The 10,296-nt window shown below is 37.5% G+C and overlaps 1 pseudogene; it reads left to right on the top strand.

Annotated features, from left to right (window-relative positions):
* Positions 1-3,705: 3,705 nt before the first annotated feature.
* LOC121972347 lies at positions 3,706-4,338 on the top strand (annotated as a pseudogene).
* The last annotated feature ends 5,958 nt before the right edge of the window (positions 4,339-10,296 follow it).

Here is a 10,296-nt window from a genome sequence, read left to right as displayed (position 1 = left end):
AGATGTTTCATGGAATCAAAAAATGAGGGTGAAAATATCCTTTCCAAATTACACAAAATGATTTGAATGCCTCTCTCTAACATCTCCATGTGTGAATGCCTCAAAACTATTGAGTAAATATTATATAGAAAAATACTTAACTGCGTAATCACACCCCATATAAAATTTGGTAATAGTCCCTTAAAAGCAATAAGTATAAGCTTTTGCATGAATATATGATAGTTATGACTTTTCAAACCAATCAATTTGCATTCCTTCATATCGACACATTAATAAGCGCAAATTAATGTGTCACGAATGGACTTATCAAATTAACAATTTATATCCATGAACCCCTTAGCTACACAATGATGTTGTAATAACGAGCCTAGGATCGAATCTCTCAAGGAACTAACAGTAGGATGGTAATCTTAGGATCGTATGTTATTCTTATTTTTGAGGTTTTAATATAGAAATGGGAGGTTTAGCTTTCAATCTAAATCTAACAAATGAAAAGCACAACAATTAAGAAACTAATCTAATGCAAACATGAAATCTCCAAGGTGTCAACAATCAATCAACAACGCATTGTCACCCTACGTTATGATTAAACCATCAACACACTAAACTAAAAATGAAATACAAGACACAATTAAATCTTATCTAAAGCCAAATTTAAACCCTAATTTAAAACTTAACCACTTAACAATTAACCAAGCTCAAACAAAACTTAAACTAAATTGCATCAATGAAATTATAACTACTAAACATGAATTAAACTTCAATAAGACAAAGAAATGCTAGATTACTTGATAAAAATATAACTAACATCAAAAGAAATCTGTTCTAGCTACAAAATAGAAACAAAGTAAAATAAAATGATAACCGTTCCAATCTCACAACCAATCTAACCAAACGTCACACTCTTGCTGTCACACAAGAGGTCGGAGACGAGAACGCCCAACTCCGGTCGTCAGTGAAGAACCTCAGTAACAATTCAGTTCCAGGATTGTTCAGCAACATCGGCGAAACACCTCCGGCAAGCTAGAAACAACCTAAAACCTATAAATGGTCAAAAATCTAGATTTCTGCAACCCGGAAACTCTGAATCTGGAATAAAGTTGTGAATTGCAGATGATCGTCGAATGGAGCTCAGTAACACCGGAGGAACACTGCCAAGTGTTGTTGATGGGAAGAGGAGTCACAGATCAGAGGAACACCGCCAAATCTGTGCCGAAATAGAGAATCGCATAAAACAATTTTCCGTTGGAGAGAACGCTCGCCGGCGGCTCCAGATGATCGGAATCTTGGTGTAGTATCTGCCTTGAAGCTCTCCACTGAAGACGTCGCCTGAGAAGATGATCAGAGCTAGAATCGGGGTTGAAATCGCTGAGCTTGCGCCGCAAATAACACTGTGGAGATTGACGAAGGAAGCTACTATAGCTTCTCGATTTAAATCAGATCTCAGATCTGTGATGGGCGGCTGTGGGTGATTTGGGTCTTGATCAATGGTGGAAAGTCACTCAAAATCTGATCTGAAGGTATTAATCTTGATCAAGGGTCTGGATCTACTCTTCCTTAGGTCGAATGGACCAAATCTATAATGGATGGTTCAGATCTCTCTTGTTCTTGATGAACGGTCCATAATGCTCCAAAGCTTGATTTTCTTGTTTAAACTCCGATTCGAACACAAATTCAGTTCGAATAAATCCAAATCCAAGATCCTTTGATGCCTACAAAATAAGAATCAAATATTAGCATCAAATAACACAAAAATAAGATAATTTATAATTAAATCCAAGAATACATATAACGCACGAAATATGATGCAAATATAGGTTTCATCTATGAACATAATATCAAACCATGCATGTATGAATCAAAATAATACAATAAAATCATAGTTATCAAAGCCCCCACACTTAATCTTGAACGTCCCGTGAAAGTCAAGAAAACTAAAAATCATCTCCATAAAAAATTCCCTAGCAATACCTAAAAGATAGTAAAAGGAATTTAACTAAGATCATCTAAAAGATCACCAACAATCCTGAATACAATCTAAACAATAATCAGTAGATATATAGTTTCAATCCAATTGAAAAAATAAGCAGGTTGCAACCTCACAAGATATTCACCTATTCTAACTCTCACTCTCAAACATGCATATAAGTGGAGCTCAACTCAATGTCACTCACAACATTTCACTACCATAAGTTTGCTTATTTTCTAATTTTCCACTACTATAAAACATAGCATACATGAATCAAAAGGATTTTATCATCAAGAATTGAGATGGAATCAAAAAGAACAAATGAAATGAATGTAGTAGGCAAAAGAAAAGAATTCAATGAAGAAAGTGGGAAAATGAAAGTATTGAAAGAATAAACCTGATGAGTTGACCAATTTGATGTGAAAAGAGATAAATATCATTTGTCATTATCAACACGAAAGATCAAACCAAACTCTCCTTCAATCTGATGGCTATCTAAAAATCTTGATACGATGTCTCCACACTTGATACTCTTTTTGCGTAACTATTCTTGAGATGAAATCAATCCTTGCAATCCATGAATCCAAAATGTAGAAACTCTTGATTCCCACTAATCTATAATATGTCTAGCAGATTCCTGAATTTGTTTTCAAAAGATTTCAGAGATTTATGAATAAAACTTGGTATGTAGTTGCTTCAACAAATTTAGTCCTTTCCTTTTCTATAGATTTCTCACAAGTGATTGGGCAGCATAAAGGAGATGGATACTAGTGTACGTGTTTGATAAGGCTACACAACACGGAAAGCAAAAAGAATCCAAAAATCTCAGGAAAACTTCTAAAACTGATACCATTTGTTCCCTTCTTTTACCATTACAACTCTTTCCCTGATTAGTTGAAAAGTGGTCTCATTTTATATGATTAGCCTTCAACTTAAATCAGCATTTTTTTTCTCCCAACAGCAATTCACAATTTTCCTTTTCAGCCATTCTAACAATTCAGAATTTTGTCCAATAGATATGTGAAGATATAGAAAGGAGGTGAACATAATTTGCTTCTGAAAATACAAAAGTTTCAATTAATTCCCAAGGATTTAAAGGCTAATGATGAAAAAGTTGCACACACTTGATACCACATCTAAACTAAATTCTATTTCCAGCTTTTCACCTCATTGTTTAAAGTACCAATTGCTGCCGTTTTCTTCAACTCTTCAGAGTAAATGATGCTATGTTCAAGTGCTTCATTGATGAAATGTTACCCACACTACAAGAAATTTTAGATTTAACCACACCTAATAGACAACAGTTTTTCGAGAAACTGTTGTTTTGAAAACCGTTGTTGTTCACCATAATTTTTTTAAATGACAACGGTTTTTAAAAAACTGTTGTCTAATGTATGTCAAAGACAACGATTTTTAAAAAACTGTTGTCTAATGTATATCAAAGACAACGGTTTTAAAAAACTGTTGTCTTTTAGCGTTGCTTACATGATAATATACAACAATTTTATTAAACTGTTGTCTATTGAATGTTGTTGAATCCCAAAAAATAATAGTTTTTTTTACCTTCACGAAAAAAACTCACGAACAAAGAGTTTTTTTGTTCGCGTGAGGCTAGGTCACCACTGTCGATTCCCCTTTCCCCTCCTTCCCAACCCGACGCTGATCCTCGCCGCCTATCGATGCCGTGATACTTCTTCTCCCCGCATACATAACCACCAGCCAAGAGTTACTCGACGATGCCTATGATGGCAGCTTACGCTTCCCCGAATCAAGTCACCACTGATATCATCCAGCAGGTAATCCTTTTCCTCTTCCTCATAGTCGTTGAAGCGTTGGCTCTACTCCGCCCCTTCCACCACCTCCTCCTTGCTCGAATCCCCTTCCAAGGCCCTAAAGTTCGCTACCCAGTTATTCCCCCGTCGCGGCTGCCACCGCGCCACCTTCATCCGCCCGCCTGCTGCGGTCTCTCCAAAGATCGAAGAGATCGGCACCATCATCTCCAACCTCACACTGGAGGAAGCCTGCAGCCTCGTCGACCACCTCCAGGACCGTCTCGGCGTCTCTGCCGCCACCTTCGCGCCCGCCGCTGTCGCCATTGCTCCCGGAGCTGCCACTGATGCGGCCTCCGGAGGAGAGGCGGCGGTAGAGGAAAAGACCGAGTTCGACGTGGTCATCGAGGAGGTCCCAAGCAACGCCAGGATCGCCACCATCAAGGTGGTCCGGGCGCTACGAACCTTCCCCTCAAGGAGGCCAAGGACTTGATCAAGGGGCTTCCGAAGAAGTTCAAGGAGGGTGCATCAAAGGAGGAGGCAGAAGAGGCCAAGAAGCAGCTCGAGGAGGTTGGGGCAAAGGTCTCGATCGTATGAGTTCGAAGGAATCAAAGGAAAGAAGTTTCATGGTTAGATTTTCAAATTTACACTTTTTTTATCCTCTTTTTTCCTTGTTCAAATTTTCATTTAAATTAGCTTCGGCTATCGATCCGTGAACTCTGTCTCAGTGAATTATTGGCCACAAATTCTTATGTTTATCCCTTCGAAATTCGTGTGTTAAAATGGATTCCTCGGGCTACAATTTTCAAAGCTAAAAAGATGGGCAAACCTGGTGTATCAACCTAATTGCTCGACTTTCCAATTACTTTGATGATCAGTATCCATTTTCTGATTTATCTTGGGAGTTCTGCAAAATTATGATTTAAATTTCTCCAATATTCTTACTTTCTGTATGATTCTCTTATTGTTTTACGTCCTCCTATTTATTGTTTATATTTGTGGGAAATATTGTTCTGTTGTACCATTTGTTATTGTTCTTCCAATGAATGTGCATAGATATATCGAAATGGAGTAAGCCCTGTGTTCTCCATTTTACTTTCCTCATTTACTGGGTTTGGTATTTCAATTAGTATGAACTTTTTGCTCATTGAGTATTTAAGATGGAGGGCTAGGAGAACTTTGCGCTCGGTCCAACTTAATCAGAGTCAGCAGCAGAATAAAGCCAGAAACCTTGCTAGAGTTGAAGATGGAGATGACACAAGGCAGCAAGACTTGGAGAACCAGATTCAAGATCCTAACCCTTTGCAACATGGACAAAATCATTCGTAAAGACTTTGAGGTATAATCTACCAACTTGATGCAAGAGATCAAATTTTGTGCGCCTTATATTGATTGATGTTTTTATTGATAGTTGCGATAGATAGGCTTGAACACTGAGTAGGAATATGATTTCCTACTGCAGCAGTAGTATAAATCTTAATGTTTTCTTCCTACTATACAATCAAATAAAAACATATTTATGTTGTTTCAGGTAATTACTGCAGCCATTCCTACTATAGTTGGTGAAAACCTTAACGTGTTCATGACTTTAAGAGCCACCATATTGTTTCAAGAGGTTACCATTTATGTTACATAGATAACGCTTTTTGCACTTCTGTTAGATGACTAGATCAAATGGTTTTTATGGTTATGTAACATTTATGCAGTGCAATTAGATTCACGCATACAATTTAGTTTCTAATTTGTAATATATATCTTTATTCGAATAGGTGTCCTCAAGAGTACTAGGAAGAATGCCGACAAGCCAAAAAAAATGGAGAGACTTTAACAAATTAAGGAGCACTAGGAGTTGCAGTCCCTCCTCTTCACCGACATCTAAGTAGAAAATCTCGTGTTATATTGTTCTACCTTTGTTTTAATAGTGTTATCATTTTGTTGGTTGCTTATGAAATTTCTTCAGAATGTTATAGATATTATTTTTGAATGTTAGAAAATTGTATATTAAATTTTATTTTGAAATTTAGTATTTTGAATGATTTATAATATTGGAAAATTGTGTATTAATTTTTTTTATTTTTTATCTAAAAAAGACAACGGGTTTTCACCGTTGTCATAGATAGTTTAAAACTATTGTTGAAGACTCTTCTATTAAAGGTAGACGCTCAAAGACAATGGTGAACAATTATTGTCGTTGAATGAAAAGACAACGGTTTTTCACCGTTGTAAAACTGTTATCTTTGCCTCCAAAGACAACGGTTAAAAACTGTTGTCTTTGGGTACCCCTTTTAACAACACGGCATTTAACAACAGTCCGAAAGGGGCTATGACAACGGTGAAAAACCGTTATTGTTAGGCTTTTTTCTTGTAGTGCCACCAATTGAATTCCAAATTATAGTCCATTGCGATCAGATTTTAATAGCTACAAAAGTTCACTATTTCTGAATTTTTTCATTCTTCATTCTGCAGATTTTGTTCTTTTTTTTCTCCCTCTGTTTCTGTGGTGTTCTTCAGTTACAAGTTTCTCACAATTACAGTAAAAAAGTTTAGATTTAAGTAGTTAAGCAACATTAATGTATATATGTCTGCAAAGGTTGCACTAAAAGGACTAACAATGGTCTAAACATCAAATTAAGATTCCATTTCAACATTCAAAGCGCAAAGACAAGGTTTTAGATATGCCATTAACATTCTGAATTTTGATGTTTATCCAACTCCAGTTTAAGAATTTACTAGACCTTTAATTCCAATTCTGCAACTCATGAACTCATATCTCAATTAAAGTTCATGTTCTGATCAGAAACAACATGAAGTTATTCGGAATTCCTGTCACTTTAATTTCTTTCTCTTTGTATCCCATATTACTTCTTTATCTCTATAATATGAAATTTCAGAACTTCAGATTATAGAACCAAAAATTCAAATTTCCAGAATTGAAGCTTTAAGCTTCAGAATTGAAATTCAAAATAATTCCAACTTAAGTCAATGAAGAATTTAGCTCAGACAAAGAACTCATTTAGCACTACAATGGTATAAGTTTGAATTCAAACTATTTCTGTTCATAAGCAGCATTTAGAGTTGGCACACTGCTAGGCTCTGAATCCTGATTTATTTTCTGCAATTCTTGCCCAAGTGCTAAATTCTGATTCCTTTCAATCCATTAACAAATCATTAAAATTTTAAACTCCATAAAACATCTTATTAATCATTCAATAAACAACAACTTAAATTCAATTCATTCCAGCTCAAACATATTGAAATTCAGATTGGCACAACCCCCCAAAACTCACATATGTAATTCCTTCTTTGTGGAGATTCCAGCTTCAAGCTTGATATCATTTCTTTCCTGCATTTTGATCTTTCATGATCTCTGGAATTCACTTCTGACTTAATCTGTTCATTGATCACGAAGTTGCATAAGGAGCCTAGCACACAGCTTATAACATCTGATACATTACAACTGCATATTTCACAAAGTTGCAGCCACCAGCTAACATTTTCAGAAATCTAGAATTCTAGTCTTAAGTTTCAGAAATGTGATTCTAAAGTAACTTCAGTTAAAATAACATAGAATTCAACCTGGAAAAGTGTAACACCCGAATATTCTCAAATAAATTTTAGAAATATTCTATTATTTTTCTGGAATTTTAGAATATTTTAATAGAATTTTTGGAGTAGTAGAAGTAGCAAAATTAAATAAAAACGTAAAATAGCCTAGCGGGAATTGAACCCGCAACCTATGGACCCTATGACTTATAGGGTGACTTTAGTAACCAAGGGGCCCCAACAGGGGTGTGCTGAAAGAAGAGGAGAGAAATTATATTTATGATCGAGTTGGGTTGTATTAATCACTTGATATAAATAGGGAATTTAAGTGGGAGTTTATTATTCTTGAACGACACCTCTCCCTCACCCTCACCCGACGCCGCCCTCTCTCTCCCGCACCCTCTCGGCAAGCCAAGCCCCAAGAGACCTAGGGTTCTATCCCTAGGGTCGTAGGAGCACCTTCCGGCGATAACTCCGGCACGAGGACGTTCCCCTCCACGAGAAGAACGCGTAGACGTAAGAGGATCACCGAAGAGATCTTCTTCTCCGAAAACCTAGCGATCGGATTGTAAGAAAACTTAGGGCGATAAGTAAGTAACCCCTCACCTGCAGTATAAGTAGTTAATCGCATGTTTTTACGCCTTTGGTTCAGCCATATGCAGATTTTTTGGCACGTAGGGTGTATTTGACCCTCCTCGCAGGTTTAGGGTTTAGTTGAGCACCTCTAGATGGGCCAAACATGTTTCCCCCTTCAGTTTTGGGATTTTGGACACTGTCGGGTGCCTAAAAGTAGTCCCCTAATAGAGAGGAGAGTTGGAGCACACCAAGTGCTCGATAAAATAACTCGTAAAGCTAAATGATACAGTAGGCATTTTTATAGCTTAGTTAAATGCCATAGAAGCATTTTAAATGACATGCTTAATCTTGTTTCAGCTTATATGGGACTACGGTCCAATGGGTGGGCTCCCATAGTCGCCTCTAGGTTAGATAACCTAGCTCTAGGTTCAGATAGCCGAGTAAGAACAAGATAAGATAAATCAGCTTATGAATCAGTATTTTACTTTTATCAGTGGCACTGTACTGGACTCTTAGTTGTCCTTGGGTTGGGCTCCCATAGTCGTCCCTAGGTTTAGATAACCTAGTAAACCCTACTAGATTCGGGACTAGCTACCTCGGGTCTAGTTAGGGATGCGCGCATAACAAGTACAATTGTCCGGCCCATCAGCAGCATGATTATTATTTTTATCTATTTATGAAAATAGTTTTCAAAACTTCACAAATCAGTTATATGAATACAACTCAGCTTCAGTATTAACCTAACATCAGTTTTAGCTTAGCTTGTGTATCAGTTTAGTTTTCCCTATTGATACAACAAATAGTTTTATGTTCAGTATTTGATTGTCATGACTTGTATGTCAATATGCCATGTTTTAGCATTTTCAGCATGATCATCAGCATGTATTTCAAATAGCATCCTTTGAAAGCATGATTTCTTCGAATGCATGTTTTGTGAGGTAGATGGTTCTTACTAAGCTCCCAAGCTTATAGTTTCCTTTTCCTTATACTGCATACAAAGGTAAAGGGAAGAAGGATTAGCGGAGGCTAGAGCGCAATACGACAAGATGTGTGTGAGAAGGAACTTGGAATAAAGACTCTTGGAGACTAGCAAGCCTAAAGACTTAGTATTTCTGATAATGTTACTTTTCCACACTTTTAGGATGTTTAAGTGTGTTGAATTGTGAAAGTATGCACTAAGTTATGCTTAGATTACTAGTTGTCTTGATATTAGATAGCAAACCATGAGTAATGACATGCCTAGTAGTAATGTTTATGTTTTTAGTTGATTTCTAAAAGTTCTGTTTGAATTCGTGTGGGTTTTCTGTGAAATCAGAAACCAATCGATCAGCTGATCGATTGAGGAGCCCTCAATCGATCAGCCAATCGATTGAGGAGCCCTCAATCGATCAGCCGATCGATTGGGAGAAACTCCCCACGTACAGAACGTTATTGAATCGATCAGCTGATCAATTGAGGAGTCCTCGATCGATCAACCGATCAATTGAGACGCGACTTCCGCGTACAGAGAGTTGTTGAATCGATCAGCTGATCGATTGACCATGGATCGATCAGCCGATCGATTGGGGAGCTCATTCCTGCGAACAGAGAGATGCTGGATCGATCAACTGATCGATTGGCCAGACTGGATCGATCATCCAATCGATCCAGAAGGTTCTTCCATGCACAGAAGCACGTTGAATCGATCAGTGGATCGATCGATATGTTCCAATCGATTGAGTCCCGACCTCAATCGATTGGGGAAGCCTGATTTCGACTGGGAACCTCTGATTTCAATTCCTTGACCATATGAAATGTTGGGGTCACTTATATACTATCAGATCATGTTGAATTTCATAGAAACAAGTATTAAATAGCTTAGAATAGTGTTCTATGGTATGATATAACATGGAAAGTTTATATTCCGGATTTTATAGCCAATAGCAGAGTTTTTATTTGTACAGCTTTCTGCACTTTATAGTTCAGTTTAGCACAAGGTAACCCCCGACCTTACAGCTTCTCCAGTAGAAGGCGGGGCGTTACAGAGTGGTATCAGAGCAAGTTCCATATTTCCTCCACACACACACATCAGCATTGAACCTACAGCTTCCAAGTAAGAATACCTCTCACTTTATTTATGTTTCTTGCTTTCATGTTTATAGATAACTGAAGCATGTTCATATATGATAGCATCTAACATGATAGTAGTAGTTATGTAGACATGATTGTATTAGTTATGTATATCCTCTATCTCTCTAGAAAATGGTACGAGGACGCCCAGCTAGAAGGGCACCAGCTACTGAGCCCCAGCATGAGGCAAACAGCTCAGTGCCTCCCCCAGACCTTACAGCGGTAGTGGCTCAGTTACAAAAACAACTAGCTGAACAACAGCAGGAGATAGCCACCCTAAGGGCTAATCAGCATAACATTTCCACTGCCACCCCGGAACCTAACATAGCA

This window comes from Zingiber officinale, chromosome 4A (genome assembly GCF_018446385.1).
Source record: "Zingiber officinale cultivar Zhangliang chromosome 4A, Zo_v1.1, whole genome shotgun sequence".
NCBI classification, from domain to species: Eukaryota; Viridiplantae; Streptophyta; class Magnoliopsida; order Zingiberales; family Zingiberaceae; genus Zingiber; species Zingiber officinale.
This window is presented reverse-complemented; position numbering and strand designations above follow the sequence as displayed.